At 52.4% G+C, this 27,509-nt stretch overlaps 57 non-coding genes across 57 annotated transcripts; 45 read left to right on the forward strand and 12 right to left on the reverse strand.

The window, feature by feature from the left end:
• The first annotated feature begins 92 nt into the window (after nt 1–92).
• On the forward strand, nt 93–174 carry Trnas-aga. Its single transcript has one exon. It is a non-coding gene; the product is annotated as a tRNA-Ser (tRNA).
• Nucleotides 175–449: 275 nt separating this feature from the next.
• Nucleotides 450–521, reverse strand: Trnag-ucc. The gene has a single exon. It is a non-coding gene; the product is annotated as a tRNA-Gly (tRNA).
• A 976-nt stretch (nt 522–1,497) lies between these two features.
• On the forward strand, nt 1,498–1,570 carry Trnam-cau. Its single transcript has one exon. It is a non-coding gene; the product is annotated as a tRNA-Met (tRNA).
• Nucleotides 1,571–1,878: 308 nt separating this feature from the next.
• Nucleotides 1,879–1,950, forward strand: Trnae-uuc. The gene has a single exon. It is a non-coding gene; the product is annotated as a tRNA-Glu (tRNA).
• Nucleotides 1,951–2,246: 296 nt separating this feature from the next.
• Nucleotides 2,247–2,319, forward strand: Trnak-uuu. Its single transcript has one exon. It is a non-coding gene; the product is annotated as a tRNA-Lys (tRNA).
• Nucleotides 2,320–2,458: 139 nt separating this feature from the next.
• Nucleotides 2,459–2,540, forward strand: Trnas-aga. The gene has a single exon. It is a non-coding gene; the product is annotated as a tRNA-Ser (tRNA).
• A 275-nt stretch (nt 2,541–2,815) lies between these two features.
• On the reverse strand, nt 2,816–2,887 carry Trnag-ucc. Its single transcript has one exon. It is a non-coding gene; the product is annotated as a tRNA-Gly (tRNA).
• A 976-nt stretch (nt 2,888–3,863) lies between these two features.
• On the forward strand, nt 3,864–3,936 carry Trnam-cau. The gene has a single exon. It is a non-coding gene; the product is annotated as a tRNA-Met (tRNA).
• Nucleotides 3,937–4,244: 308 nt separating this feature from the next.
• Nucleotides 4,245–4,316, forward strand: Trnae-uuc. Its single transcript has one exon. It is a non-coding gene; the product is annotated as a tRNA-Glu (tRNA).
• Nucleotides 4,317–4,612: 296 nt separating this feature from the next.
• Trnak-uuu lies at nt 4,613–4,685 on the forward strand. The gene has a single exon. It is a non-coding gene; the product is annotated as a tRNA-Lys (tRNA).
• Nucleotides 4,686–4,824: 139 nt separating this feature from the next.
• Trnas-aga lies at nt 4,825–4,906 on the forward strand. Its single transcript has one exon. It is a non-coding gene; the product is annotated as a tRNA-Ser (tRNA).
• Nucleotides 4,907–5,181: 275 nt separating this feature from the next.
• Trnag-ucc lies at nt 5,182–5,253 on the reverse strand. The gene has a single exon. It is a non-coding gene; the product is annotated as a tRNA-Gly (tRNA).
• Nucleotides 5,254–6,229: 976 nt separating this feature from the next.
• Trnam-cau lies at nt 6,230–6,302 on the forward strand. The gene has a single exon. It is a non-coding gene; the product is annotated as a tRNA-Met (tRNA).
• Nucleotides 6,303–6,610: 308 nt separating this feature from the next.
• Trnae-uuc lies at nt 6,611–6,682 on the forward strand. Its single transcript has one exon. It is a non-coding gene; the product is annotated as a tRNA-Glu (tRNA).
• A 296-nt stretch (nt 6,683–6,978) lies between these two features.
• Trnak-uuu lies at nt 6,979–7,051 on the forward strand. The gene has a single exon. It is a non-coding gene; the product is annotated as a tRNA-Lys (tRNA).
• A 139-nt stretch (nt 7,052–7,190) lies between these two features.
• On the forward strand, nt 7,191–7,272 carry Trnas-aga. The gene has a single exon. It is a non-coding gene; the product is annotated as a tRNA-Ser (tRNA).
• A 275-nt stretch (nt 7,273–7,547) lies between these two features.
• Trnag-ucc lies at nt 7,548–7,619 on the reverse strand. The gene has a single exon. It is a non-coding gene; the product is annotated as a tRNA-Gly (tRNA).
• Nucleotides 7,620–8,595: 976 nt separating this feature from the next.
• Nucleotides 8,596–8,668, forward strand: Trnam-cau. Its single transcript has one exon. It is a non-coding gene; the product is annotated as a tRNA-Met (tRNA).
• A 308-nt stretch (nt 8,669–8,976) lies between these two features.
• Nucleotides 8,977–9,048, forward strand: Trnae-uuc. Its single transcript has one exon. It is a non-coding gene; the product is annotated as a tRNA-Glu (tRNA).
• A 296-nt stretch (nt 9,049–9,344) lies between these two features.
• Trnak-uuu lies at nt 9,345–9,417 on the forward strand. Its single transcript has one exon. It is a non-coding gene; the product is annotated as a tRNA-Lys (tRNA).
• Nucleotides 9,418–9,556: 139 nt separating this feature from the next.
• On the forward strand, nt 9,557–9,638 carry Trnas-aga. The gene has a single exon. It is a non-coding gene; the product is annotated as a tRNA-Ser (tRNA).
• A 275-nt stretch (nt 9,639–9,913) lies between these two features.
• On the reverse strand, nt 9,914–9,985 carry Trnag-ucc. Its single transcript has one exon. It is a non-coding gene; the product is annotated as a tRNA-Gly (tRNA).
• A 976-nt stretch (nt 9,986–10,961) lies between these two features.
• On the forward strand, nt 10,962–11,034 carry Trnam-cau. The gene has a single exon. It is a non-coding gene; the product is annotated as a tRNA-Met (tRNA).
• Nucleotides 11,035–11,342: 308 nt separating this feature from the next.
• Trnae-uuc lies at nt 11,343–11,414 on the forward strand. The gene has a single exon. It is a non-coding gene; the product is annotated as a tRNA-Glu (tRNA).
• A 296-nt stretch (nt 11,415–11,710) lies between these two features.
• Trnak-uuu lies at nt 11,711–11,783 on the forward strand. Its single transcript has one exon. It is a non-coding gene; the product is annotated as a tRNA-Lys (tRNA).
• A 139-nt stretch (nt 11,784–11,922) lies between these two features.
• Nucleotides 11,923–12,004, forward strand: Trnas-aga. Its single transcript has one exon. It is a non-coding gene; the product is annotated as a tRNA-Ser (tRNA).
• Nucleotides 12,005–12,279: 275 nt separating this feature from the next.
• Nucleotides 12,280–12,351, reverse strand: Trnag-ucc. The gene has a single exon. It is a non-coding gene; the product is annotated as a tRNA-Gly (tRNA).
• A 976-nt stretch (nt 12,352–13,327) lies between these two features.
• Trnam-cau lies at nt 13,328–13,400 on the forward strand. The gene has a single exon. It is a non-coding gene; the product is annotated as a tRNA-Met (tRNA).
• A 308-nt stretch (nt 13,401–13,708) lies between these two features.
• Nucleotides 13,709–13,780, forward strand: Trnae-uuc. Its single transcript has one exon. It is a non-coding gene; the product is annotated as a tRNA-Glu (tRNA).
• A 296-nt stretch (nt 13,781–14,076) lies between these two features.
• Nucleotides 14,077–14,149, forward strand: Trnak-uuu. Its single transcript has one exon. It is a non-coding gene; the product is annotated as a tRNA-Lys (tRNA).
• Nucleotides 14,150–14,288: 139 nt separating this feature from the next.
• Nucleotides 14,289–14,370, forward strand: Trnas-aga. The gene has a single exon. It is a non-coding gene; the product is annotated as a tRNA-Ser (tRNA).
• Nucleotides 14,371–14,645: 275 nt separating this feature from the next.
• Trnag-ucc lies at nt 14,646–14,717 on the reverse strand. Its single transcript has one exon. It is a non-coding gene; the product is annotated as a tRNA-Gly (tRNA).
• A 976-nt stretch (nt 14,718–15,693) lies between these two features.
• On the forward strand, nt 15,694–15,766 carry Trnam-cau. Its single transcript has one exon. It is a non-coding gene; the product is annotated as a tRNA-Met (tRNA).
• A 308-nt stretch (nt 15,767–16,074) lies between these two features.
• On the forward strand, nt 16,075–16,146 carry Trnae-uuc. The gene has a single exon. It is a non-coding gene; the product is annotated as a tRNA-Glu (tRNA).
• Nucleotides 16,147–16,442: 296 nt separating this feature from the next.
• On the forward strand, nt 16,443–16,515 carry Trnak-uuu. The gene has a single exon. It is a non-coding gene; the product is annotated as a tRNA-Lys (tRNA).
• A 139-nt stretch (nt 16,516–16,654) lies between these two features.
• Trnas-aga lies at nt 16,655–16,736 on the forward strand. The gene has a single exon. It is a non-coding gene; the product is annotated as a tRNA-Ser (tRNA).
• Nucleotides 16,737–17,011: 275 nt separating this feature from the next.
• Trnag-ucc lies at nt 17,012–17,083 on the reverse strand. The gene has a single exon. It is a non-coding gene; the product is annotated as a tRNA-Gly (tRNA).
• A 976-nt stretch (nt 17,084–18,059) lies between these two features.
• Nucleotides 18,060–18,132, forward strand: Trnam-cau. The gene has a single exon. It is a non-coding gene; the product is annotated as a tRNA-Met (tRNA).
• Nucleotides 18,133–18,440: 308 nt separating this feature from the next.
• Trnae-uuc lies at nt 18,441–18,512 on the forward strand. The gene has a single exon. It is a non-coding gene; the product is annotated as a tRNA-Glu (tRNA).
• A 296-nt stretch (nt 18,513–18,808) lies between these two features.
• Nucleotides 18,809–18,881, forward strand: Trnak-uuu. The gene has a single exon. It is a non-coding gene; the product is annotated as a tRNA-Lys (tRNA).
• Nucleotides 18,882–19,020: 139 nt separating this feature from the next.
• On the forward strand, nt 19,021–19,102 carry Trnas-aga. The gene has a single exon. It is a non-coding gene; the product is annotated as a tRNA-Ser (tRNA).
• A 275-nt stretch (nt 19,103–19,377) lies between these two features.
• Nucleotides 19,378–19,449, reverse strand: Trnag-ucc. The gene has a single exon. It is a non-coding gene; the product is annotated as a tRNA-Gly (tRNA).
• Nucleotides 19,450–20,425: 976 nt separating this feature from the next.
• Trnam-cau lies at nt 20,426–20,498 on the forward strand. The gene has a single exon. It is a non-coding gene; the product is annotated as a tRNA-Met (tRNA).
• A 308-nt stretch (nt 20,499–20,806) lies between these two features.
• Trnae-uuc lies at nt 20,807–20,878 on the forward strand. The gene has a single exon. It is a non-coding gene; the product is annotated as a tRNA-Glu (tRNA).
• Nucleotides 20,879–21,174: 296 nt separating this feature from the next.
• Trnak-uuu lies at nt 21,175–21,247 on the forward strand. The gene has a single exon. It is a non-coding gene; the product is annotated as a tRNA-Lys (tRNA).
• Nucleotides 21,248–21,386: 139 nt separating this feature from the next.
• On the forward strand, nt 21,387–21,468 carry Trnas-aga. The gene has a single exon. It is a non-coding gene; the product is annotated as a tRNA-Ser (tRNA).
• A 275-nt stretch (nt 21,469–21,743) lies between these two features.
• On the reverse strand, nt 21,744–21,815 carry Trnag-ucc. Its single transcript has one exon. It is a non-coding gene; the product is annotated as a tRNA-Gly (tRNA).
• Nucleotides 21,816–22,791: 976 nt separating this feature from the next.
• Trnam-cau lies at nt 22,792–22,864 on the forward strand. The gene has a single exon. It is a non-coding gene; the product is annotated as a tRNA-Met (tRNA).
• Nucleotides 22,865–23,172: 308 nt separating this feature from the next.
• Nucleotides 23,173–23,244, forward strand: Trnae-uuc. The gene has a single exon. It is a non-coding gene; the product is annotated as a tRNA-Glu (tRNA).
• Nucleotides 23,245–23,540: 296 nt separating this feature from the next.
• Nucleotides 23,541–23,613, forward strand: Trnak-uuu. The gene has a single exon. It is a non-coding gene; the product is annotated as a tRNA-Lys (tRNA).
• Nucleotides 23,614–23,752: 139 nt separating this feature from the next.
• Trnas-aga lies at nt 23,753–23,834 on the forward strand. The gene has a single exon. It is a non-coding gene; the product is annotated as a tRNA-Ser (tRNA).
• A 275-nt stretch (nt 23,835–24,109) lies between these two features.
• Trnag-ucc lies at nt 24,110–24,181 on the reverse strand. Its single transcript has one exon. It is a non-coding gene; the product is annotated as a tRNA-Gly (tRNA).
• A 976-nt stretch (nt 24,182–25,157) lies between these two features.
• Trnam-cau lies at nt 25,158–25,230 on the forward strand. Its single transcript has one exon. It is a non-coding gene; the product is annotated as a tRNA-Met (tRNA).
• Nucleotides 25,231–25,538: 308 nt separating this feature from the next.
• Nucleotides 25,539–25,610, forward strand: Trnae-uuc. The gene has a single exon. It is a non-coding gene; the product is annotated as a tRNA-Glu (tRNA).
• Nucleotides 25,611–25,906: 296 nt separating this feature from the next.
• On the forward strand, nt 25,907–25,979 carry Trnak-uuu. The gene has a single exon. It is a non-coding gene; the product is annotated as a tRNA-Lys (tRNA).
• Nucleotides 25,980–26,118: 139 nt separating this feature from the next.
• Trnas-aga lies at nt 26,119–26,200 on the forward strand. Its single transcript has one exon. It is a non-coding gene; the product is annotated as a tRNA-Ser (tRNA).
• Nucleotides 26,201–26,475: 275 nt separating this feature from the next.
• On the reverse strand, nt 26,476–26,547 carry Trnag-ucc. The gene has a single exon. It is a non-coding gene; the product is annotated as a tRNA-Gly (tRNA).
• Nucleotides 26,548–27,509: the final 962 nt, after the last annotated feature.

The following is a 27,509-nucleotide window of genomic DNA, read 5'->3' on the forward strand; positions in this document are numbered from 1 at the left end:
CTGCCGTAATCAGTGCACGGAGTTCGTTTCCTGTCAACATTCTGCGCAGACCGGTTGGATTTTTCACGATTCCTGGGAAACTTGGGTTACGAGCAGTCGTGGCCGAGTGGTTAAGGCGTCTGACTAGAAATCAGATTCCCTCTGGGAGCGTAGGTTCGAGTCCTACCGACTGCGTCGGATTTTTCTTTTTTTGTTTAAGAACAACGAGCAGAAAATTTCGCAGATTGCCTGTCGTTTTGGTACCTCTCCACACCTCGCCTCTCACAGCCGTTTATAGTGCCTGTCCTTTTGATAAGGGCGAATTCCAAGCGTCAGCTTTCGCGTCAGCCGAGCAAAGTCGGGACAAGTCGGGACATACTACAGGATGGTCTGCGTGGAGCTACGACGAAAAAAACCTTCATTTAACAGCACGCGGCTCACATACTCATACGAAAAAAACTAGCGCCACTTGCGGTGGCCGGGAATCGATCCCGGATCAACTGCTTGGAAGGCAACTATGCTCACCATTACACCACCACCGCACAGCCGCTGCTCGCAACGCCCCGCTGTGTCGGCTTCCTGCCCGCCAGCAGCGGCCCACGGTGATAGTAGCTGCAGGCGCTTTTCGAGGTAGGAGGGTGCATCCACACGCATTCGGGTAGCGCCTCCACGCACGCTGCGTCTTTGGGCAAGACTAGTCGCCGCGGCCGCAAGGTTACTCACACGATAGAGATGAGCATTCGTTTTAAGGCAGTGTAGTGGAGCACTCCGCGTGTGTAGCACTTTTTTCGGTTGTATCCGACGTCGCTGGGTGGCAATCCCACTTTCCCCTGCAGAAAAGTGCTCGGGAAGCACGGGCAGCTTGACGAGCATCGCTGGTTCAATGGCATGTGCCTCAGTAGTGCAGTAGGCAGCGCGTAAGTCTCATAATCTTAAGGCTTGCCGGCATGATAGCTCAGCGTGTTCGGTCTGAGAGTTATCTGCCCTCTGTAATAAAAGACCGAGTCAACGATGAACTTGAACGGGCGCCATCGGACGTCCGCCCCCAACAAATGCAACGAAAGAAATGAGAAGAAAAAAAAAATTGGTGAATGCTCGCTTAGCATGCGGACGGCCCGGGTTCGATTCCCGGCCGATGCATCGTTCTGCTGTTCTCGCTATAATGCTGCCGCGCCGATTCCTCGCCTGAGCTGCGTCAGCCTCAGGAATGTATAGCAGGATTCGCTGTGAGAGGAACCATACACGCAGCACGCAATAGACCGTACTTGAACGGTCGCATGCTATTTCTGAACTCTGACGTCGGCCTGTCCCAACAGGCCGCTGTGTTCAGGTGCCGCAAGGGCGATGTACTGTAACCTCAGGCAGTGCTGCGTTCCGTTGAAAAAGCTGCGGCAGCAGTTTAATCTAGCAAGTAGGGAAAGCACGTGTAGCAACACAACAGATTCTTGAGAAAGCGCGAACTGTCTAATCTCTAATATGAGAGACTTACCAAGTTTCCTGTAACGTTACTTGCACCGTGCCTCGGTAGCGCAGTAGGTAGCGCGTAAGTCTCATAATCTTAAGGTCGTGAGTTCGATCCTCACCCCGGGCATTTAATTTGCTGTACATCATGGCTGAATTAACGGCGTTGCTGTTGCTAGGGAACGAACTTAATTGTCGTTCGTTATCCATAAGGAGTCTACGCCTCAGCGTCAATACGTTTATTTCCAATTATGACAACGTACAACTTTGATCTTTCTCTTCCCTTGTTAGGAGTAAAATAATGAATAGTCAATTTCGGGCTGTGCGCCATGCCAGTCTGTAGGCTCAAATATGCTCGCAAACGGAGAACTGCACTGAGTCCAGATTCAGCACGAAATACGAGAGGAGACGGAGAAAACCTGACGCTTATCGAGCAAATCCGGTGTGGTCTAGTGGCTAGGATACCTGGCTTTCACCCAGGAGGCCCGGGTTCGATTCCCGGTACCGGAACGGAAGTTTTTGCGCACACAACGCTCCATGTTTTGGCCTTCGAACTGTCGTTTGTCGCCCACCTTCCGAAGCTTCGACCGAACGTAATCGGGGAAAACAGGCACATGATGCAATTACTGTCGGCACCGGAATAAAGGGAGAAGAGGCACTGGTCCGTTGTTGGGCTGCTACCAGCGTCAGTGGGAAGTCGGTGAAGTCGCCAGTTGCGCCAGAAGCCAGAAATTACCGTAGTACGCCTACAAACGCGTTCCAGTTATTTACATTGCTTGCAGCCGCTCCGTCCACAACGAGCGTGAGCCCGGATAGCTCAGTCGGTAGAGCATTAGGCTTTTAACCTAAGGGTCCAGGGTTCAAGTCCCTGTCCGGGCGGAGATTTTAACGTTTCCGTAATGGCTCGTCTCGTAGCGATGGTAGCCCTGCCGTAATCAGTGCACGGAGTTCGTTTCCTGTCAACATTCTGCGCAGACCGGTTGGATTTTTCACGATTCCTGGGAAACTTGGGTTACGAGCAGTCGTGGCCGAGTGGTTAAGGCGTCTGACTAGAAATCAGATTCCCTCTGGGAGCGTAGGTTCGAGTCCTACCGACTGCGTCGGATTTTTCTTTTTTTGTTTAAGAACAACGAGCAGAAAATTTCGCAGATTGCCTGTCGTTTTGGTACCTCTCCACACCTCGCCTCTCACAGCCGTTTATAGTGCCTGTCCTTTTGATAAGGGCGAATTCCAAGCGTCAGCTTTCGCGTCAGCCGAGCAAAGTCGGGACAAGTCGGGACATACTACAGGATGGTCTGCGTGGAGCTACGACGAAAAAAACCTTCATTTAACAGCACGCGGCTCACATACTCATACGAAAAAAACTAGCGCCACTTGCGGTGGCCGGGAATCGATCCCGGATCAACTGCTTGGAAGGCAACTATGCTCACCATTACACCACCACCGCACAGCCGCTGCTCGCAACGCCCCGCTGTGTCGGCTTCCTGCCCGCCAGCAGCGGCCCACGGTGATAGTAGCTGCAGGCGCTTTTCGAGGTAGGAGGGTGCATCCACACGCATTCGGGTAGCGCCTCCACGCACGCTGCGTCTTTGGGCAAGACTAGTCGCCGCGGCCGCAAGGTTACTCACACGATAGAGATGAGCATTCGTTTTAAGGCAGTGTAGTGGAGCACTCCGCGTGTGTAGCACTTTTTTCGGTTGTATCCGACGTCGCTGGGTGGCAATCCCACTTTCCCCTGCAGAAAAGTGCTCGGGAAGCACGGGCAGCTTGACGAGCATCGCTGGTTCAATGGCATGTGCCTCAGTAGTGCAGTAGGCAGCGCGTAAGTCTCATAATCTTAAGGCTTGCCGGCACGATAGCTCAGCGTGTTCGGTCTGAGAGTTATCTGCCCTCTGTAATAAAAGACCGAGTCAACGATGAACTTGAACGGGCGCCATCGGACGTCCGCCCCCAACAAATGCAACGAAAGAAATGAGAAGAAAAAAAAAATTGGTGAATGCTCGCTTAGCATGCGGACGGCCCGGGTTCGATTCCCGGCCGATGCATCGTTCTGCTGTTCTCGCTATAATGCTGCCGCGCCGATTCCTCGCCTGAGCTGCGTCAGCCTCAGGAATGTATAGCAGGATTCGCTGTGAGAGGAACCATACACGCAGCACGCAATAGACCGTACTTGAACGGTCGCATGCTATTTCTGAACTCTGACGTCGGCCTGTCCCAACAGGCCGCTGTGTTCAGGTGCCGCAAGGGCGATGTACTGTAACCTCAGGCAGTGCTGCGTTCCGTTGAAAAAGCTGCGGCAGCAGTTTAATCTAGCAAGTAGGGAAAGCACGTGTAGCAACACAACAGATTCTTGAGAAAGCGCGAACTGTCTAATCTCTAATATGAGAGACTTACCAAGTTTCCTGTAACGTTACTTGCACCGTGCCTCGGTAGCGCAGTAGGTAGCGCGTAAGTCTCATAATCTTAAGGTCGTGAGTTCGATCCTCACCCCGGGCATTTAATTTGCTGTACATCATGGCTGAATTAACGGCGTTGCTGTTGCTAGGGAACGAACTTAATTGTCGTTCGTTATCCATAAGGAGTCTACGCCTCAGCGTCAATACGTTTATTTCCAATTATGACAACGTACAACTTTGATCTTTCTCTTCCCTTGTTAGGAGTAAAATAATGAATAGTCAATTTCGGGCTGTGCGCCATGCCAGTCTGTAGGCTCAAATATGCTCGCAAACGGAGAACTGCACTGAGTCCAGATTCAGCACGAAATACGAGAGGAGACGGAGAAAACCTGACGCTTATCGAGCAAATCCGGTGTGGTCTAGTGGCTAGGATACCTGGCTTTCACCCAGGAGGCCCGGGTTCGATTCCCGGTACCGGAACGGAAGTTTTTGCGCACACAACGCTCCATGTTTTGGCCTTCGAACTGTCGTTTGTCGCCCACCTTCCGAAGCTTCGACCGAACGTAATCGGGGAAAACAGGCACATGATGCAATTACTGTCGGCACCGGAATAAAGGGAGAAGAGGCACTGGTCCGTTGTTGGGCTGCTACCAGCGTCAGTGGGAAGTCGGTGAAGTCGCCAGTTGCGCCAGAAGCCAGAAATTACCGTAGTACGCCTACAAACGCGTTCCAGTTATTTACATTGCTTGCAGCCGCTCCGTCCACAACGAGCGTGAGCCCGGATAGCTCAGTCGGTAGAGCATTAGGCTTTTAACCTAAGGGTCCAGGGTTCAAGTCCCTGTCCGGGCGGAGATTTTAACGTTTCCGTAATGGCTCGTCTCGTAGCGATGGTAGCCCTGCCGTAATCAGTGCACGGAGTTCGTTTCCTGTCAACATTCTGCGCAGACCGGTTGGATTTTTCACGATTCCTGGGAAACTTGGGTTACGAGCAGTCGTGGCCGAGTGGTTAAGGCGTCTGACTAGAAATCAGATTCCCTCTGGGAGCGTAGGTTCGAGTCCTACCGACTGCGTCGGATTTTTCTTTTTTTGTTTAAGAACAACGAGCAGAAAATTTCGCAGATTGCCTGTCGTTTTGGTACCTCTCCACACCTCGCCTCTCACAGCCGTTTATAGTGCCTGTCCTTTTGATAAGGGCGAATTCCAAGCGTCAGCTTTCGCGTCAGCCGAGCAAAGTCGGGACAAGTCGGGACATACTACAGGATGGTCTGCGTGGAGCTACGACGAAAAAAACCTTCATTTAACAGCACGCGGCTCACATACTCATACGAAAAAAACTAGCGCCACTTGCGGTGGCCGGGAATCGATCCCGGATCAACTGCTTGGAAGGCAACTATGCTCACCATTACACCACCACCGCACAGCCGCTGCTCGCAACGCCCCGCTGTGTCGGCTTCCTGCCCGCCAGCAGCGGCCCACGGTGATAGTAGCTGCAGGCGCTTTTCGAGGTAGGAGGGTGCATCCACACGCATTCGGGTAGCGCCTCCACGCACGCTGCGTCTTTGGGCAAGACTAGTCGCCGCGGCCGCAAGGTTACTCACACGATAGAGATGAGCATTCGTTTTAAGGCAGTGTAGTGGAGCACTCCGCGTGTGTAGCACTTTTTTCGGTTGTATCCGACGTCGCTGGGTGGCAATCCCACTTTCCCCTGCAGAAAAGTGCTCGGGAAGCACGGGCAGCTTGACGAGCATCGCTGGTTCAATGGCATGTGCCTCAGTAGTGCAGTAGGCAGCGCGTAAGTCTCATAATCTTAAGGCTTGCCGGCACGATAGCTCAGCGTGTTCGGTCTGAGAGTTATCTGCCCTCTGTAATAAAAGACCGAGTCAACGATGAACTTGAACGGGCGCCATCGGACGTCCGCCCCCAACAAATGCAACGAAAGAAATGAGAAGAAAAAAAAAATTGGTGAATGCTCGCTTAGCATGCGGACGGCCCGGGTTCGATTCCCGGCCGATGCATCGTTCTGCTGTTCTCGCTATAATGCTGCCGCGCCGATTCCTCGCCTGAGCTGCGTCAGCCTCAGGAATGTATAGCAGGATTCGCTGTGAGAGGAACCATACACGCAGCACGCAATAGACCGTACTTGAACGGTCGCATGCTATTTCTGAACTCTGACGTCGGCCTGTCCCAACAGGCCGCTGTGTTCAGGTGCCGCAAGGGCGATGTACTGTAACCTCAGGCAGTGCTGCGTTCCGTTGAAAAAGCTGCGGCAGCAGTTTAATCTAGCAAGTAGGGAAAGCACGTGTAGCAACACAACAGATTCTTGAGAAAGCGCGAACTGTCTAATCTCTAATATGAGAGACTTACCAAGTTTCCTGTAACGTTACTTGCACCGTGCCTCGGTAGCGCAGTAGGTAGCGCGTAAGTCTCATAATCTTAAGGTCGTGAGTTCGATCCTCACCCCGGGCATTTAATTTGCTGTACATCATGGCTGAATTAACGGCGTTGCTGTTGCTAGGGAACGAACTTAATTGTCGTTCGTTATCCATAAGGAGTCTACGCCTCAGCGTCAATACGTTTATTTCCAATTATGACAACGTACAACTTTGATCTTTCTCTTCCCTTGTTAGGAGTAAAATAATGAATAGTCAATTTCGGGCTGTGCGCCATGCCAGTCTGTAGGCTCAAATATGCTCGCAAACGGAGAACTGCACTGAGTCCAGATTCAGCACGAAATACGAGAGGAGACGGAGAAAACCTGACGCTTATCGAGCAAATCCGGTGTGGTCTAGTGGCTAGGATACCTGGCTTTCACCCAGGAGGCCCGGGTTCGATTCCCGGTACCGGAACGGAAGTTTTTGCGCACACAACGCTCCATGTTTTGGCCTTCGAACTGTCGTTTGTCGCCCACCTTCCGAAGCTTCGACCGAACGTAATCGGGGAAAACAGGCACATGATGCAATTACTGTCGGCACCGGAATAAAGGGAGAAGAGGCACTGGTCCGTTGTTGGGCTGCTACCAGCGTCAGTGGGAAGTCGGTGAAGTCGCCAGTTGCGCCAGAAGCCAGAAATTACCGTAGTACGCCTACAAACGCGTTCCAGTTATTTACATTGCTTGCAGCCGCTCCGTCCACAACGAGCGTGAGCCCGGATAGCTCAGTCGGTAGAGCATTAGGCTTTTAACCTAAGGGTCCAGGGTTCAAGTCCCTGTCCGGGCGGAGATTTTAACGTTTCCGTAATGGCTCGTCTCGTAGCGATGGTAGCCCTGCCGTAATCAGTGCACGGAGTTCGTTTCCTGTCAACATTCTGCGCAGACCGGTTGGATTTTTCACGATTCCTGGGAAACTTGGGTTACGAGCAGTCGTGGCCGAGTGGTTAAGGCGTCTGACTAGAAATCAGATTCCCTCTGGGAGCGTAGGTTCGAGTCCTACCGACTGCGTCGGATTTTTCTTTTTTTGTTTAAGAACAACGAGCAGAAAATTTCGCAGATTGCCTGTCGTTTTGGTACCTCTCCACACCTCGCCTCTCACAGCCGTTTATAGTGCCTGTCCTTTTGATAAGGGCGAATTCCAAGCGTCAGCTTTCGCGTCAGCCGAGCAAAGTCGGGACAAGTCGGGACATACTACAGGATGGTCTGCGTGGAGCTACGACGAAAAAAACCTTCATTTAACAGCACGCGGCTCACATACTCATACGAAAAAAACTAGCGCCACTTGCGGTGGCCGGGAATCGATCCCGGATCAACTGCTTGGAAGGCAACTATGCTCACCATTACACCACCACCGCACAGCCGCTGCTCGCAACGCCCCGCTGTGTCGGCTTCCTGCCCGCCAGCAGCGGCCCACGGTGATAGTAGCTGCAGGCGCTTTTCGAGGTAGGAGGGTGCATCCACACGCATTCGGGTAGCGCCTCCACGCACGCTGCGTCTTTGGGCAAGACTAGTCGCCGCGGCCGCAAGGTTACTCACACGATAGAGATGAGCATTCGTTTTAAGGCAGTGTAGTGGAGCACTCCGCGTGTGTAGCACTTTTTTCGGTTGTATCCGACGTCGCTGGGTGGCAATCCCACTTTCCCCTGCAGAAAAGTGCTCGGGAAGCACGGGCAGCTTGACGAGCATCGCTGGTTCAATGGCATGTGCCTCAGTAGTGCAGTAGGCAGCGCGTAAGTCTCATAATCTTAAGGCTTGCCGGCACGATAGCTCAGCGTGTTCGGTCTGAGAGTTATCTGCCCTCTGTAATAAAAGACCGAGTCAACGATGAACTTGAACGGGCGCCATCGGACGTCCGCCCCCAACAAATGCAACGAAAGAAATGAGAAGAAAAAAAAAATTGGTGAATGCTCGCTTAGCATGCGGACGGCCCGGGTTCGATTCCCGGCCGATGCATCGTTCTGCTGTTCTCGCTATAATGCTGCCGCGCCGATTCCTCGCCTGAGCTGCGTCAGCCTCAGGAATGTATAGCAGGATTCGCTGTGAGAGGAACCATACACGCAGCACGCAATAGACCGTACTTGAACGGTCGCATGCTATTTCTGAACTCTGACGTCGGCCTGTCCCAACAGGCCGCTGTGTTCAGGTGCCGCAAGGGCGATGTACTGTAACCTCAGGCAGTGCTGCGTTCCGTTGAAAAAGCTGCGGCAGCAGTTTAATCTAGCAAGTAGGGAAAGCACGTGTAGCAACACAACAGATTCTTGAGAAAGCGCGAACTGTCTAATCTCTAATATGAGAGACTTACCAAGTTTCCTGTAACGTTACTTGCACCGTGCCTCGGTAGCGCAGTAGGTAGCGCGTAAGTCTCATAATCTTAAGGTCGTGAGTTCGATCCTCACCCCGGGCATTTAATTTGCTGTACATCATGGCTGAATTAACGGCGTTGCTGTTGCTAGGGAACGAACTTAATTGTCGTTCGTTATCCATAAGGAGTCTACGCCTCAGCGTCAATACGTTTATTTCCAATTATGACAACGTACAACTTTGATCTTTCTCTTCCCTTGTTAGGAGTAAAATAATGAATAGTCAATTTCGGGCTGTGCGCCATGCCAGTCTGTAGGCTCAAATATGCTCGCAAACGGAGAACTGCACTGAGTCCAGATTCAGCACGAAATACGAGAGGAGACGGAGAAAACCTGACGCTTATCGAGCAAATCCGGTGTGGTCTAGTGGCTAGGATACCTGGCTTTCACCCAGGAGGCCCTGGTTCGATTCCCGGTACCGGAACGGAAGTTTTTGCGCACACAACGCTCCATGTTTTGGCCTTCGAACTGTCGTTTGTCGCCCACCTTCCGAAGCTTCGACCGAACGTAATCGGGGAAAACAGGCACATGATGCAATTACTGTCGGCACCGGAATAAAGGGAGAAGAGGCACTGGTCCGTTGTTGGGCTGCTACCAGCGTCAGTGGGAAGTCGGTGAAGTCGCCAGTTGCGCCAGAAGCCAGAAATTACCGTAGTACGCCTACAAACGCGTTCCAGTTATTTACATTGCTTGCAGCCGCTCCGTCCACAACGAGCGTGAGCCCGGATAGCTCAGTCGGTAGAGCATTAGGCTTTTAACCTAAGGGTCCAGGGTTCAAGTCCCTGTCCGGGCGGAGATTTTAACGTTTCCGTAATGGCTCGTCTCGTAGCGATGGTAGCCCTGCCGTAATCAGTGCACGGAGTTCGTTTCCTGTCAACATTCTGCGCAGACCGGTTGGATTTTTCACGATTCCTGGGAAACTTGGGTTACGAGCAGTCGTGGCCGAGTGGTTAAGGCGTCTGACTAGAAATCAGATTCCCTCTGGGAGCGTAGGTTCGAGTCCTACCGACTGCGTCGGATTTTTCTTTTTTTGTTTAAGAACAACGAGCAGAAAATTTCGCAGATTGCCTGTCGTTTTGGTACCTCTCCACACCTCGCCTCTCACAGCCGTTTATAGTGCCTGTCCTTTTGATAAGGGCGAATTCCAAGCGTCAGCTTTCGCGTCAGCCGAGCAAAGTCGGGACAAGTCGGGACATACTACAGGATGGTCTGCGTGGAGCTACGACGAAAAAAACCTTCATTTAACAGCACGCGGCTCACATACTCATACGAAAAAAACTAGCGCCACTTGCGGTGGCCGGGAATCGATCCCGGATCAACTGCTTGGAAGGCAACTATGCTCACCATTACACCACCACCGCACAGCCGCTGCTCGCAACGCCCCGCTGTGTCGGCTTCCTGCCCGCCAGCAGCGGCCCACGGTGATAGTAGCTGCAGGCGCTTTTCGAGGTAGGAGGGTGCATCCACACGCATTCGGGTAGCGCCTCCACGCACGCTGCGTCTTTGGGCAAGACTAGTCGCCGCGGCCGCAAGGTTACTCACACGATAGAGATGAGCATTCGTTTTAAGGCAGTGTAGTGGAGCACTCCGCGTGTGTAGCACTTTTTTCGGTTGTATCCGACGTCGCTGGGTGGCAATCCCACTTTCCCCTGCAGAAAAGTGCTCGGGAAGCACGGGCAGCTTGACGAGCATCGCTGGTTCAATGGCATGTGCCTCAGTAGTGCAGTAGGCAGCGCGTAAGTCTCATAATCTTAAGGCTTGCCGGCACGATAGCTCAGCGTGTTCGGTCTGAGAGTTATCTGCCCTCTGTAATAAAAGACCGAGTCAACGATGAACTTGAACGGGCGCCATCGGACGTCCGCCCCCAACAAATGCAACGAAAGAAATGAGAAGAAAAAAAAAATTGGTGAATGCTCGCTTAGCATGCGGACGGCCCGGGTTCGATTCCCGGCCGATGCATCGTTCTGCTGTTCTCGCTATAATGCTGCCGCGCCGATTCCTCGCCTGAGCTGCGTCAGCCTCAGGAATGTATAGCAGGATTCGCTGTGAGAGGAACCATACACGCAGCACGCAATAGACCGTACTTGAACGGTCGCATGCTATTTCTGAACTCTGACGTCGGCCTGTCCCAACAGGCCGCTGTGTTCAGGTGCCGCAAGGGCGATGTACTGTAACCTCAGGCAGTGCTGCGTTCCGTTGAAAAAGCTGCGGCAGCAGTTTAATCTAGCAAGTAGGGAAAGCACGTGTAGCAACACAACAGATTCTTGAGAAAGCGCGAACTGTCTAATCTCTAATATGAGAGACTTACCAAGTTTCCTGTAACGTTACTTGCACCGTGCCTCGGTAGCGCAGTAGGTAGCGCGTAAGTCTCATAATCTTAAGGTCGTGAGTTCGATCCTCACCCCGGGCATTTAATTTGCTGTACATCATGGCTGAATTAACGGCGTTGCTGTTGCTAGGGAACGAACTTAATTGTCGTTCGTTATCCATAAGGAGTCTACGCCTCAGCGTCAATACGTTTATTTCCAATTATGACAACGTACAACTTTGATCTTTCTCTTCCCTTGTTAGGAGTAAAATAATGAATAGTCAATTTCGGGCTGTGCGCCATGCCAGTCTGTAGGCTCAAATATGCTCGCAAACGGAGAACTGCACTGAGTCCAGATTCAGCACGAAATACGAGAGGAGACGGAGAAAACCTGACGCTTATCGAGCAAATCCGGTGTGGTCTAGTGGCTAGGATACCTGGCTTTCACCCAGGAGGCCCGGGTTCGATTCCCGGTACCGGAACGGAAGTTTTTGCGCACACAACGCTCCATGTTTTGGCCTTCGAACTGTCGTTTGTCGCCCACCTTCCGAAGCTTCGACCGAACGTAATCGGGGAAAACAGGCACATGATGCAATTACTGTCGGCACCGGAATAAAGGGAGAAGAGGCACTGGTCCGTTGTTGGGCTGCTACCAGCGTCAGTGGGAAGTCGGTGAAGTCGCCAGTTGCGCCAGAAGCCAGAAATTACCGTAGTACGCCTACAAACGCGTTCCAGTTATTTACATTGCTTGCAGCCGCTCCGTCCACAACGAGCGTGAGCCCGGATAGCTCAGTCGGTAGAGCATTAGGCTTTTAACCTAAGGGTCCAGGGTTCAAGTCCCTGTCCGGGCGGAGATTTTAACGTTTCCGTAATGGCTCGTCTCGTAGCGATGGTAGCCCTGCCGTAATCAGTGCACGGAGTTCGTTTCCTGTCAACATTCTGCGCAGACCGGTTGGATTTTTCACGATTCCTGGGAAACTTGGGTTACGAGCAGTCGTGGCCGAGTGGTTAAGGCGTCTGACTAGAAATCAGATTCCCTCTGGGAGCGTAGGTTCGAGTCCTACCGACTGCGTCGGATTTTTCTTTTTTTGTTTAAGAACAACGAGCAGAAAATTTCGCAGATTGCCTGTCGTTTTGGTACCTCTCCACACCTCGCCTCTCACAGCCGTTTATAGTGCCTGTCCTTTTGATAAGGGCGAATTCCAAGCGTCAGCTTTCGCGTCAGCCGAGCAAAGTCGGGACAAGTCGGGACATACTACAGGATGGTCTGCGTGGAGCTACGACGAAAAAAACCTTCATTTAACAGCACGCGGCTCACATACTCATACGAAAAAAACTAGCGCCACTTGCGGTGGCCGGGAATCGATCCCGGATCAACTGCTTGGAAGGCAACTATGCTCACCATTACACCACCACCGCACAGCCGCTGCTCGCAACGCCCCGCTGTGTCGGCTTCCTGCCCGCCAGCAGCGGCCCACGGTGATAGTAGCTGCAGGCGCTTTTCGAGGTAGGAGGGTGCATCCACACGCATTCGGGTAGCGCCTCCACGCACGCTGCGTCTTTGGGCAAGACTAGTCGCCGCGGCCGCAAGGTTACTCACACGATAGAGATGAGCATTCGTTTTAAGGCAGTGTAGTGGAGCACTCCGCGTGTGTAGCACTTTTTTCGGTTGTATCCGACGTCGCTGGGTGGCAATCCCACTTTCCCCTGCAGAAAAGTGCTCGGGAAGCACGGGCAGCTTGACGAGCATCGCTGGTTCAATGGCATGTGCCTCAGTAGTGCAGTAGGCAGCGCGTAAGTCTCATAATCTTAAGGCTTGCCGGCACGATAGCTCAGCGTGTTCGGTCTGAGAGTTATCTGCCCTCTGTAATAAAAGACCGAGTCAACGATGAACTTGAACGGGCGCCATCGGACGTCCGCCCCCAACAAATGCAACGAAAGAAATGAGAAGAAAAAAAAAATTGGTGAATGCTCGCTTAGCATGCGGACGGCCCGGGTTCGATTCCCGGCCGATGCATCGTTCTGCTGTTCTCGCTATAATGCTGCCGCGCCGATTCCTCGCCTGAGCTGCGTCAGCCTCAGGAATGTATAGCAGGATTCGCTGTGAGAGGAACCATACACGCAGCACGCAATAGACCGTACTTGAACGGTCGCATGCTATTTCTGAACTCTGACGTCGGCCTGTCCCAACAGGCCGCTGTGTTCAGGTGCCGCAAGGGCGATGTACTGTAACCTCAGGCAGTGCTGCGTTCCGTTGAAAAAGCTGCGGCAGCAGTTTAATCTAGCAAGTAGGGAAAGCACGTGTAGCAACACAACAGATTCTTGAGAAAGCGCGAACTGTCTAATCTCTAATATGAGAGACTTACCAAGTTTCCTGTAACGTTACTTGCACCGTGCCTCGGTAGCGCAGTAGGTAGCGCGTAAGTCTCATAATCTTAAGGTCGTGAGTTCGATCCTCACCCCGGGCATTTAATTTGCTGTACATCATGGCTGAATTAACGGCGTTGCTGTTGCTAGGGAACGAACTTAATTGTCGTTCGTTATCCATAAGGAGTCTACGCCTCAGCGTCAATACGTTTATTTCCAATTATGACAACGTACAACTTTGATCTTTCTCTTCCCTTGTTAGGAGTAAAATAATGAATAGTCAATTTCGGGCTGTGCGCCATGCCAGTCTGTAGGCTCAAATATGCTCGCAAACGGAGAACTGCACTGAGTCCAGATTCAGCACGAAATACGAGAGGAGACGGAGAAAACCTGACGCTTATCGAGCAAATCCGGTGTGGTCTAGTGGCTAGGATACCTGGCTTTCACCCAGGAGGCCCTGGTTCGATTCCCGGTACCGGAACGGAAGTTTTTGCGCACACAACGCTCCATGTTTTGGCCTTCGAACTGTCGTTTGTCGCCCACCTTCCGAAGCTTCGACCGAACGTAATCGGGGAAAACAGGCACATGATGCAATTACTGTCGGCACCGGAATAAAGGGAGAAGAGGCACTGGTCCGTTGTTGGGCTGCTACCAGCGTCAGTGGGAAGTCGGTGAAGTCGCCAGTTGCGCCAGAAGCCAGAAATTACCGTAGTACGCCTACAAACGCGTTCCAGTTATTTACATTGCTTGCAGCCGCTCCGTCCACAACGAGCGTGAGCCCGGATAGCTCAGTCGGTAGAGCATTAGGCTTTTAACCTAAGGGTCCAGGGTTCAAGTCCCTGTCCGGGCGGAGATTTTAACGTTTCCGTAATGGCTCGTCTCGTAGCGATGGTAGCCCTGCCGTAATCAGTGCACGGAGTTCGTTTCCTGTCAACATTCTGCGCAGACCGGTTGGATTTTTCACGATTCCTGGGAAACTTGGGTTACGAGCAGTCGTGGCCGAGTGGTTAAGGCGTCTGACTAGAAATCAGATTCCCTCTGGGAGCGTAGGTTCGAGTCCTACCGACTGCGTCGGATTTTTCTTTTTTTGTTTAAGAACAACGAGCAGAAAATTTCGCAGATTGCCTGTCGTTTTGGTACCTCTCCACACCTCGCCTCTCACAGCCGTTTATAGTGCCTGTCCTTTTGATAAGGGCGAATTCCAAGCGTCAGCTTTCGCGTCAGCCGAGCAAAGTCGGGACAAGTCGGGACATACTACAGGATGGTCTGCGTGGAGCTACGACGAAAAAAACCTTCATTTAACAGCACGCGGCTCACATACTCATACGAAAAAAACTAGCGCCACTTGCGGTGGCCGGGAATCGATCCCGGATCAACTGCTTGGAAGGCAACTATGCTCACCATTACACCACCACCGCACAGCCGCTGCTCGCAACGCCCCGCTGTGTCGGCTTCCTGCCCGCCAGCAGCGGCCCACGGTGATAGTAGCTGCAGGCGCTTTTCGAGGTAGGAGGGTGCATCCACACGCATTCGGGTAGCGCCTCCACGCACGCTGCGTCTTTGGGCAAGACTAGTCGCCGCGGCCGCAAGGTTACTCACACGATAGAGATGAGCATTCGTTTTAAGGCAGTGTAGTGGAGCACTCCGCGTGTGTAGCACTTTTTTCGGTTGTATCCGACGTCGCTGGGTGGCAATCCCACTTTCCCCTGCAGAAAAGTGCTCGGGAAGCACGGGCAGCTTGACGAGCATCGCTGGTTCAATGGCATGTGCCTCAGTAGTGCAGTAGGCAGCGCGTAAGTCTCATAATCTTAAGGCTTGCCGGCACGATAGCTCAGCGTGTTCGGTCTGAGAGTTATCTGCCCTCTGTAATAAAAGACCGAGTCAACGATGAACTTGAACGGGCGCCATCGGACGTCCGCCCCCAACAAATGCAACGAAAGAAATGAGAAGAAAAAAAAAATTGGTGAATGCTCGCTTAGCATGCGGACGGCCCGGGTTCGATTCCCGGCCGATGCATCGTTCTGCTGTTCTCGCTATAATGCTGCCGCGCCGATTCCTCGCCTGAGCTGCGTCAGCCTCAGGAATGTATAGCAGGATTCGCTGTGAGAGGAACCATACACGCAGCACGCAATAGACCGTACTTGAACGGTCGCATGCTATTTCTGAACTCTGACGTCGGCCTAACCCAACAGGCCGCTGTGTTCAGGTGCCGCAAGGGCGATGTACTGTAACCTCAGGCAGTGCTGCGTTCCGTTGAAAAAGCTGCGGCAGCAGTTTAATCTAGCAAGTAGGGAAAGCACGTGTAGCAACACAACAGATTCTTGAGAAAGCGCGAACTGTCTAATCTCTAATATGAGAGACTTACCAAGTTTCCTGTAACGTTACTTGCACCGTGCCTCGGTAGCGCAGTAGGTAGCGCGTAAGTCTCATAATCTTAAGGTCGTGAGTTCGATCCTCACCCCGGGCATTTAATTTGCTGTACATCATGGCTGAATTAACGGCGTTGCTGTTGCTAGGGAACGAACTTAATTGTCGTTCGTTATCCATAAGGAGTCTACGCCTCAGCGTCAATACGTTTATTTCCAATTATGACAACGTACAACTTTGATCTTTCTCTTCCCTTGTTAGGAGTAAAATAATGAATAGTCAATTTCGGGCTGTGCGCCATGCCAGTCTGTAGGCTCAAATATGCTCGCAAACGGAGAACTGCACTGAGTCCAGATTCAGCACGAAATACGAGAGGAGACGGAGAAAACCTGACGCTTATCGAGCAAATCCGGTGTGGTCTAGTGGCTAGGATACCTGGCTTTCACCCAGGAGGCCCTGGTTCGATTCCCGGTACCGGAACGGAAGTTTTTGCGCACACAACGCTCCATGTTTTGGCCTTCGAACTGTCGTTTGTCGCCCACCTTCCGAAGCTTCGACCGAACGTAATCGGGGAAAACAGGCACATGATGCAATTACTGTCGGCACCGGAATAAAGGGAGAAGAGGCACTGGTCCGTTGTTGGGCTGCTACCAGCGTCAGTGGGAAGTCGGTGAAGTCGCCAGTTGCGCCAGAAGCCAGAAATTACCGTAGTACGCCTACAAACGCGTTCCAGTTATTTACATTGCTTGCAGCCGCTCCGTCCACAACGAGCGTGAGCCCGGATAGCTCAGTCGGTAGAGCATTAGGCTTTTAACCTAAGGGTCCAGGGTTCAAGTCCCTGTCCGGGCGGAGATTTTAACGTTTCCGTAATGGCTCGTCTCGTAGCGATGGTAGCCCTGCCGTAATCAGTGCACGGAGTTCGTTTCCTGTCAACATTCTGCGCAGACCGGTTGGATTTTTCACGATTCCTGGGAAACTTGGGTTACGAGCAGTCGTGGCCGAGTGGTTAAGGCGTCTGACTAGAAATCAGATTCCCTCTGGGAGCGTAGGTTCGAGTCCTACCGACTGCGTCGGATTTTTCTTTTTTTGTTTAAGAACAACGAGCAGAAAATTTCGCAGATTGCCTGTCGTTTTGGTACCTCTCCACACCTCGCCTCTCACAGCCGTTTATAGTGCCTGTCCTTTTGATAAGGGCGAATTCCAAGCGTCAGCTTTCGCGTCAGCCGAGCAAAGTCGGGACAAGTCGGGACATACTACAGGATGGTCTGCGTGGAGCTACGACGAAAAAAACCTTCATTTAACAGCACGCGGCTCACATACTCATACGAAAAAAACTAGCGCCACTTGCGGTGGCCGGGAATCGATCCCGGATCAACTGCTTGGAAGGCAACTATGCTCACCATTACACCACCACCGCACAGCCGCTGCTCGCAACGCCCCGCTGTGTCGGCTTCCTGCCCGCCAGCAGCGGCCCACGGTGATAGTAGCTGCAGGCGCTTTTCGAGGTAGGAGGGTGCATCCACACGCATTCGGGTAGCGCCTCCACGCACGCTGCGTCTTTGGGCAAGACTAGTCGCCGCGGCCGCAAGGTTACTCACACGATAGAGATGAGCATTCGTTTTAAGGCAGTGTAGTGGAGCACTCCGCGTGTGTAGCACTTTTTTCGGTTGTATCCGACGTCGCTGGGTGGCAATCCCACTTTCCCCTGCAGAAAAGTGCTCGGGAAGCACGGGCAGCTTGACGAGCATCGCTGGTTCAATGGCATGTGCCTCAGTAGTGCAGTAGGCAGCGCGTAAGTCTCATAATCTTAAGGCTTGCCGGCACGATAGCTCAGCGTGTTCGGTCTGAGAGTTATCTGCCCTCTGTAATAAAAGACCGAGTCAACGATGAACTTGAACGGGCGCCATCGGACGTCCGCCCCCAACAAATGCAACGAAAGAAATGAGAAGAAAAAAAAAATTGGTGAATGCTCGCTTAGCATGCGGACGGCCCGGGTTCGATTCCCGGCCGATGCATCGTTCTGCTGTTCTCGCTATAATGCTGCCGCGCCGATTCCTCGCCTGAGCTGCGTCAGCCTCAGGAATGTATAGCAGGATTCGCTGTGAGAGGAACCATACACGCAGCACGCAATAGACCGTACTTGAACGGTCGCATGCTATTTCTGAACTCTGACGTCGGCCTGTCCCAACAGGCCGCTGTGTTCAGGTGCCGCAAGGGCGATGTACTGTAACCTCAGGCAGTGCTGCGTTCCGTTGAAAAAGCTGCGGCAGCAGTTTAATCTAGCAAGTAGGGAAAGCACGTGTAGCAACACAACAGATTCTTGAGAAAGCGCGAACTGTCTAATCTCTAATATGAGAGACTTACCAAGTTTCCTGTAACGTTACTTGCACCGTGCCTCGGTAGCGCAGTAGGTAGCGCGTAAGTCTCATAATCTTAAGGTCGTGAGTTCGATCCTCACCCCGGGCATTTAATTTGCTGTACATCATGGCTGAATTAACGGCGTTGCTGTTGCTAGGGAACGAACTTAATTGTCGTTCGTTATCCATAAGGAGTCTACGCCTCAGCGTCAATACGTTTATTTCCAATTATGACAACGTACAACTTTGATCTTTCTCTTCCCTTGTTAGGAGTAAAATAATGAATAGTCAATTTCGGGCTGTGCGCCATGCCAGTCTGTAGGCTCAAATATGCTCGCAAACGGAGAACTGCACTGAGTCCAGATTCAGCACGAAATACGAGAGGAGACGGAGAAAACCTGACGCTTATCGAGCAAATCCGGTGTGGTCTAGTGGCTAGGATACCTGGCTTTCACCCAGGAGGCCCTGGTTCGATTCCCGGTACCGGAACGGAAGTTTTTGCGCACACAACGCTCCATGTTTTGGCCTTCGAACTGTCGTTTGTCGCCCACCTTCCGAAGCTTCGACCGAACGTAATCGGGGAAAACAGGCACATGATGCAATTACTGTCGGCACCGGAATAAAGGGAGAAGAGGCACTGGTCCGTTGTTGGGCTGCTACCAGCGTCAGTGGGAAGTCGGTGAAGTCGCCAGTTGCGCCAGAAGCCAGAAATTACCGTAGTACGCCTACAAACGCGTTCCAGTTATTTACATTGCTTGCAGCCGCTCCGTCCACAACGAGCGTGAGCCCGGATAGCTCAGTCGGTAGAGCATTAGGCTTTTAACCTAAGGGTCCAGGGTTCAAGTCCCTGTCCGGGCGGAGATTTTAACGTTTCCGTAATGGCTCGTCTCGTAGCGATGGTAGCCCTGCCGTAATCAGTGCACGGAGTTCGTTTCCTGTCAACATTCTGCGCAGACCGGTTGGATTTTTCACGATTCCTGGGAAACTTGGGTTACGAGCAGTCGTGGCCGAGTGGTTAAGGCGTCTGACTAGAAATCAGATTCCCTCTGGGAGCGTAGGTTCGAGTCCTACCGACTGCGTCGGATTTTTCTTTTTTTGTTTAAGAACAACGAGCAGAAAATTTCGCAGATTGCCTGTCGTTTTGGTACCTCTCCACACCTCGCCTCTCACAGCCGTTTATAGTGCCTGTCCTTTTGATAAGGGCGAATTCCAAGCGTCAGCTTTCGCGTCAGCCGAGCAAAGTCGGGACAAGTCGGGACATACTACAGGATGGTCTGCGTGGAGCTACGACGAAAAAAACCTTCATTTAACAGCACGCGGCTCACATACTCATACGAAAAAAACTAGCGCCACTTGCGGTGGCCGGGAATCGATCCCGGATCAACTGCTTGGAAGGCAACTATGCTCACCATTACACCACCACCGCACAGCCGCTGCTCGCAACGCCCCGCTGTGTCGGCTTCCTGCCCGCCAGCAGCGGCCCACGGTGATAGTAGCTGCAGGCGCTTTTCGAGGTAGGAGGGTGCATCCACACGCATTCGGGTAGCGCCTCCACGCACGCTGCGTCTTTGGGCAAGACTAGTCGCCGCGGCCGCAAGGTTACTCACACGATAGAGATGAGCATTCGTTTTAAGGCAGTGTAGTGGAGCACTCCGCGTGTGTAGCACTTTTTTCGGTTGTATCCGACGTCGCTGGGTGGCAATCCCACTTTCCCCTGCAGAAAAGTGCTCGGGAAGCACGGGCAGCTTGACGAGCATCGCTGGTTCAATGGCATGTGCCTCAGTAGTGCAGTAGGCAGCGCGTAAGTCTCATAATCTTAAGGCTTGCCGGCACGATAGCTCAGCGTGTTCGGTCTGAGAGTTATCTGCCCTCTGTAATAAAAGACCGAGTCAACGATGAACTTGAACGGGCGCCATCGGACGTCCGCCCCCAACAAATGCAACGAAAGAAATGAGAAGAAAAAAAAAATTGGTGAATGCTCGCTTAGCATGCGGACGGCCCGGGTTCGATTCCCGGCCGATGCATCGTTCTGCTGTTCTCGCTATAATGCTGCCGCGCCGATTCCTCGCCTGAGCTGCGTCAGCCTCAGGAATGTATAGCAGGATTCGCTGTGAGAGGAACCATACACGCAGCACGCAATAGACCGTACTTGAACGGTCGCATGCTATTTCTGAACTCTGACGTCGGCCTGTCCCAACAGGCCGCTGTGTTCAGGTGCCGCAAGGGCGATGTACTGTAACCTCAGGCAGTGCTGCGTTCCGTTGAAAAAGCTGCGGCAGCAGTTTAATCTAGCAAGTAGGGAAAGCACGTGTAGCAACACAACAGATTCTTGAGAAAGCGCGAACTGTCTAATCTCTAATATGAGAGACTTACCAAGTTTCCTGTAACGTTACTTGCACCGTGCCTCGGTAGCGCAGTAGGTAGCGCGTAAGTCTCATAATCTTAAGGTCGTGAGTTCGATCCTCACCCCGGGCATTTAATTTGCTGTACATCATGGCTGAATTAACGGCGTTGCTGTTGCTAGGGAACGAACTTAATTGTCGTTCGTTATCCATAAGGAGTCTACGCCTCAGCGTCAATACGTTTATTTCCAATTATGACAACGTACAACTTTGATCTTTCTCTTCCCTTGTTAGGAGTAAAATAATGAATAGTCAATTTCGGGCTGTGCGCCATGCCAGTCTGTAGGCTCAAATATGCTCGCAAACGGAGAACTGCACTGAGTCCAGATTCAGCACGAAATACGAGAGGAGACGGAGAAAACCTGACGCTTATCGAGCAAATCCGGTGTGGTCTAGTGGCTAGGATACCTGGCTTTCACCCAGGAGGCCCTGGTTCGATTCCCGGTACCGGAACGGAAGTTTTTGCGCACACAACGCTCCATGTTTTGGCCTTCGAACTGTCGTTTGTCGCCCACCTTCCGAAGCTTCGACCGAACGTAATCGGGGAAAACAGGCACATGATGCAATTACTGTCGGCACCGGAATAAAGGGAGAAGAGGCACTGGTCCGTTGTTGGGCTGCTACCAGCGTCAGTGGGAAGTCGGTGAAGTCGCCAGTTGCGCCAGAAGCCAGAAATTACCGTAGTACGCCTACAAACGCGTTCCAGTTATTTACATTGCTTGCAGCCGCTCCGTCCACAACGAGCGTGAGCCCGGATAGCTCAGTCGGTAGAGCATTAGGCTTTTAACCTAAGGGTCCAGGGTTCAAGTCCCTGTCCGGGCGGAGATTTTAACGTTTCCGTAATGGCTCGTCTCGTAGCGATGGTAGCCCTGCCGTAATCAGTGCACGGAGTTCGTTTCCTGTCAACATTCTGCGCAGACCGGTTGGATTTTTCACGATTCCTGGGAAACTTGGGTTACGAGCAGTCGTGGCCGAGTGGTTAAGGCGTCTGACTAGAAATCAGATTCCCTCTGGGAGCGTAGGTTCGAGTCCTACCGACTGCGTCGGATTTTTCTTTTTTTGTTTAAGAACAACGAGCAGAAAATTTCGCAGATTGCCTGTCGTTTTGGTACCTCTCCACACCTCGCCTCTCACAGCCGTTTATAGTGCCTGTCCTTTTGATAAGGGCGAATTCCAAGCGTCAGCTTTCGCGTCAGCCGAGCAAAGTCGGGACAAGTCGGGACATACTACAGGATGGTCTGCGTGGAGCTACGACGAAAAAAACCTTCATTTAACAGCACGCGGCTCACATACTCATACGAAAAAAACTAGCGCCACTTGCGGTGGCCGGGAATCGATCCCGGATCAACTGCTTGGAAGGCAACTATGCTCACCATTACACCACCACCGCACAGCCGCTGCTCGCAACGCCCCGCTGTGTCGGCTTCCTGCCCGCCAGCAGCGGCCCACGGTGATAGTAGCTGCAGGCGCTTTTCGAGGTAGGAGGGTGCATCCACACGCATTCGGGTAGCGCCTCCACGCACGCTGCGTCTTTGGGCAAGACTAGTCGCCGCGGCCGCAAGGTTACTCACACGATAGAGATGAGCATTCGTTTTAAGGCAGTGTAGTGGAGCACTCCGCGTGTGTAGCACTTTTTTCGGTTGTATCCGACGTCGCTGGGTGGCAATCCCACTTTCCCCTGCAGAAAAGTGCTCGGGAAGCACGGGCAGCTTGACGAGCATCGCTGGTTCAATGGCATGTGCCTCAGTAGTGCAGTAGGCAGCGCGTAAGTCTCATAATCTTAAGGCTTGCCGGCACGATAGCTCAGCGTGTTCGGTCTGAGAGTTATCTGCCCTCTGTAATAAAAGACCGAGTCAACGATGAACTTGAACGGGCGCCATCGGACGTCCGCCCCCAACAAATGCAACGAAAGAAATGAGAAGAAAAAAAAAATTGGTGAATGCTCGCTTAGCATGCGGACGGCCCGGGTTCGATTCCCGGCCGATGCATCGTTCTGCTGTTCTCGCTATAATGCTGCCGCGCCGATTCCTCGCCTGAGCTGCGTCAGCCTCAGGAATGTATAGCAGGATTCGCTGTGAGAGGAACCATACACGCAGCACGCAATAGACCGTACTTGAACGGTCGCATGCTATTTCTGAACTCTGACGTCGGCCTGTCCCAACAGGCCGCTGTGTTCAGGTGCCGCAAGGGCGATGTACTGTAACCTCAGGCAGTGCTGCGTTCCGTTGAAAAAGCTGCGGCAGCAGTTTAATCTAGCAAGTAGGGAAAGCACGTGTAGCAACACAACAGATTCTTGAGAAAGCGCGAACTGTCTAATCTCTAATATGAGAGACTTACCAAGTTTCCTGTAACGTTACTTGCACCGTGCCTCGGTAGCGCAGTAGGTAGCGCGTAAGTCTCATAATCTTAAGGTCGTGAGTTCGATCCTCACCCCGGGCATTTAATTTGCTGTACATCATGGCTGAATTAACGGCGTTGCTGTTGCTAGGGAACGAACTTAATTGTCGTTCGTTATCCATAAGGAGTCTACGCCTCAGCGTCAATACGTTTATTTCCAATTATGACAACGTACAACTTTGATCTTTCTCTTCCCTTGTTAGGAGTAAAATAATGAATAGTCAATTTCGGGCTGTGCGCCATGCCAGTCTGTAGGCTCAAATATGCTCGCAAACGGAGAACTGCACTGAGTCCAGATTCAGCACGAAATACGAGAGGAGACGGAGAAAACCTGACGCTTATCGAGCAAATCCGGTGTGGTCTAGTGGCTAGGATACCTGGCTTTCACCCAGGAGGCCCTGGTTCGATTCCCGGTACCGGAACGGAAGTTTTTGCGCACACAACGCTCCATGTTTTGGCCTTCGAACTGTCGTTTGTCGCCCACCTTCCGAAGCTTCGACCGAACGTAATCGGGGAAAACAGGCACATGATGCAATTACTGTCGGCACCGGAATAAAGGGAGAAGAGGCACTGGTCCGTTGTTGGGCTGCTACCAGCGTCAGTGGGAAGTCGGTGAAGTCGCCAGTTGCGCCAGAAGCCAGAAATTACCGTAGTACGCCTACAAACGCGTTCCAGTTATTTACATTGCTTGCAGCCGCTCCGTCCACAACGAGCGTGAGCCCGGATAGCTCAGTCGGTAGAGCATTAGGCTTTTAACCTAAGGGTCCAGGGTTCAAGTCCCTGTCCGGGCGGAGATTTTAACGTTTCCGTAATGGCTCGTCTCGTAGCGATGGTAGCCCTGCCGTAATCAGTGCACGGAGTTCGTTTCCTGTCAACATTCTGCGCAGACCGGTTGGATTTTTCACGATTCCTGGGAAACTTGGGTTACGAGCAGTCGTGGCCGAGTGGTTAAGGCGTCTGACTAGAAATCAGATTCCCTCTGGGAGCGTAGGTTCGAGTCCTACCGACTGCGTCGGATTTTTCTTTTTTTGTTTAAGAACAACGAGCAGAAAATTTCGCAGATTGCCTGTCGTTTTGGTACCTCTCCACACCTCGCCTCTCACAGCCGTTTATAGTGCCTGTCCTTTTGATAAGGGCGAATTCCAAGCGTCAGCTTTCGCGTCAGCCGAGCAAAGTCGGGACAAGTCGGGACATACTACAGGATGGTCTGCGTGGAGCTACGACGAAAAAAACCTTCATTTAACAGCACGCGGCTCACATACTCATACGAAAAAAACTAGCGCCACTTGCGGTGGCCGGGAATCGATCCCGGATCAACTGCTTGGAAGGCAACTATGCTCACCATTACACCACCACCGCACAGCCGCTGCTCGCAACGCCCCGCTGTGTCGGCTTCCTGCCCGCCAGCAGCGGCCCACGGTGATAGTAGCTGCAGGCGCTTTTCGAGGTAGGAGGGTGCATCCACACGCATTCGGGTAGCGCCTCCACGCACGCTGCGTCTTTGGGCAAGACTAGTCGCCGCGGCCGCAAGGTTACTCACACGATAGAGATGAGCATTCGTTTTAAGGCAGTGTAGTGGAGCACTCCGCGTGTGTAGCACTTTTTTCGGTTGTATCCGACGTCGCTGGGTGGCAATCCCACTTTCCCCTGCAGAAAAGTGCTCGGGAAGCACGGGCAGCTTGACGAGCATCGCTGGTTCAATGGCATGTGCCTCAGTAGTGCAGTAGGCAGCGCGTAAGTCTCATAATCTTAAGGCTTGCCGGCACGATAGCTCAGCGTGTTCGGTCTGAGAGTTATCTGCCCTCTGTAATAAAAGACCGAGTCAACGATGAACTTGAACGGGCGCCATCGGACGTCCGCCCCCAACAAATGCAACGAAAGAAATGAGAAGAAAAAAAAAATTGGTGAATGCTCGCTTAGCATGCGGACGGCCCGGGTTCGATTCCCGGCCGATGCATCGTTCTGCTGTTCTCGCTATAATGCTGCCGCGCCGATTCCTCGCCTGAGCTGCGTCAGCCTCAGGAATGTATAGCAGGATTCGCTGTGAGAGGAACCATACACGCAGCACGCAATAGACCGTACTTGAACGGTCGCATGCTATTTCTGAACTCTGACGTCGGCCTGTCCCAACAGGCCGCTGTGTTCAGGTGCCGCAAGGGCGATGTACTGTAACCTCAGGCAGTGCTGCGTTCCGTTGAAAAAGCTGCGGCAGCAGTTTAATCTAGCAAGTAGGGAAAGCACGTGTAGCAACACAACAGATTCTTGAGAAAGCGCGAACTGTCTAATCTCTAATATGAGAGACTTACCAAGTTTCCTGTAACGTTACTTGCACCGTGCCTCGGTAGCGCAGTAGGTAGCGCGTAAGTCTCATAATCTTAAGGTCGTGAGTTCGATCCTCACCCCGGGCATTTAATTTGCTGTACATCATGGCTGAATTAACGGCGTTGCTGTTGCTAGGGAACGAACTTAATTGTCGTTCGTTATCCATAAGGAGTCTACGCCTCAGCGTCAATACGTTTATTTCCAATTATGACAACGTACAACTTTGATCTTTCTCTTCCCTTGTTAGGAGTAAAATAATGAATAGTCAATTTCGGGCTGTGCGCCATGCCAGTCTGTAGGCTCAAATATGCTCGCAAACGGAGAACTGCACTGAGTCCAGATTCAGCACGAAATACGAGAGGAGACGGAGAAAACCTGACGCTTATCGAGCAAATCCGGTGTGGTCTAGTGGCTAGGATACCTGGCTTTCACCCAGGAGGCCCTGGTTCGATTCCCGGTACCGGAACGGAAGTTTTTGCGCACACAACGCTCCATGTTTTGGCCTTCGAACTGTCGTTTGTCGCCCACCTTCCGAAGCTTCGACCGAACGTAATCGGGGAAAACAGGCACATGATGCAATTACTGTCGGCACCGGAATAAAGGGAGAAGAGGCACTGGTCCGTTGTTGGGCTGCTACCAGCGTCAGTGGGAAGTCGGTGAAGTCGCCAGTTGCGCCAGAAGCCAGAAATTACCGTAGTACGCCTACAAACGCGTTCCAGTTATTTACATTGCTTGCAGCCGCTCCGTCCACAACGAGCGTGAGCCCGGATAGCTCAGTCGGTAGAGCATTAGGCTTTTAACCTAAGGGTCCAGGGTTCAAGTCCCTGTCCGGGCGGAGATTTTAACGTTTCCGTAATGGCTCGTCTCGTAGCGATGGTAGCCCTGCCGTAATCAGTGCACGGAGTTCGTTTCCTGTCAACATTCTGCGCAGACCGGTTGGATTTTTCACGATTCCTGGGAAACTTGGGTTACGAGCAGTCGTGGCCGAGTGGTTAAGGCGTCTGACTAGAAATCAGATTCCCTCTGGGAGCGTAGGTTCGAGTCCTACCGACTGCGTCGGATTTTTCTTTTTTTGTTTAAGAACAACGAGCAGAAAATTTCGCAGATTGCCTGTCGTTTTGGTACCTCTCCACACCTCGCCTCTCACAGCCGTTTATAGTGCCTGTCCTTTTGATAAGGGCGAATTCCAAGCGTCAGCTTTCGCGTCAGCCGAGCAAAGTCGGGACAAGTCGGGACATACTACAGGATGGTCTGCGTGGAGCTACGACGAAAAAAACCTTCATTTAACAGCACGCGGCTCACATACTCATACGAAAAAAACTAGCGCCACTTGCGGTGGCCGGGAATCGATCCCGGATCAACTGCTTGGAAGGCAACTATGCTCACCATTACACCACCACCGCACAGCCGCTGCTCGCAACGCCCCGCTGTGTCGGCTTCCTGCCCGCCAGCAGCGGCCCACGGTGATAGTAGCTGCAGGCGCTTTTCGAGGTAGGAGGGTGCATCCACACGCATTCGGGTAGCGCCTCCACGCACGCTGCGTCTTTGGGCAAGACTAGTCGCCGCGGCCGCAAGGTTACTCACACGATAGAGATGAGCATTCGTTTTAAGGCAGTGTAGTGGAGCACTCCGCGTGTGTAGCACTTTTTTCGGTTGTATCCGACGTCGCTGGGTGGCAATCCCACTTTCCCCTGCAGAAAAGTGCTCGGGAAGCACGGGCAGCTTGACGAGCATCGCTGGTTCAATGGCATGTGCCTCAGTAGTGCAGTAGGCAGCGCGTAAGTCTCATAATCTTAAGGCTTGCCGGCACGATAGCTCAGCGTGTTCGGTCTGAGAGTTATCTGCCCTCTGTAATAAAAGACCGAGTCAACGATGAACTTGAACGGGCGCCATCGGACGTCCGCCCCCAACAAATGCAACGAAAGAAATGAGAAGAAAAAAAAAATTGGTGAATGCTCGCTTAGCATGCGGACGGCCCGGGTTCGATTCCCGGCCGATGCATCGTTCTGCTGTTCTCGCTATAATGCTGCCGCGCCGATTCCTCGCCTGAGCTGCGTCAGCCTCAGGAATGTATAGCAGGATTCGCTGTGAGAGGAACCATACACGCAGCACGCAATAGACCGTACTTGAACGGTCGCATGCTATTTCTGAACTCTGACGTCGGCCTGTCCCAACAGGCCGCTGTGTTCAGGTGCCGCAAGGGCGATGTACTGTAACCTCAGGCAGTGCTGCGTTCCGTTGAAAAAGCTGCGGCAGCAGTTTAATCTAGCAAGTAGGGAAAGCACGTGTAGCAACACAACAGATTCTTGAGAAAGCGCGAACTGTCTAATCTCTAATATGAGAGACTTACCAAGTTTCCTGTAAC

The sequence above is a fragment of the Schistocerca piceifrons genome, unplaced genomic scaffold (genome assembly GCF_021461385.2).
Source record: "Schistocerca piceifrons isolate TAMUIC-IGC-003096 unplaced genomic scaffold, iqSchPice1.1 HiC_scaffold_1223, whole genome shotgun sequence".
Lineage (NCBI taxonomy): Eukaryota > Metazoa > Arthropoda > Insecta > Orthoptera > Acrididae > Schistocerca > Schistocerca piceifrons.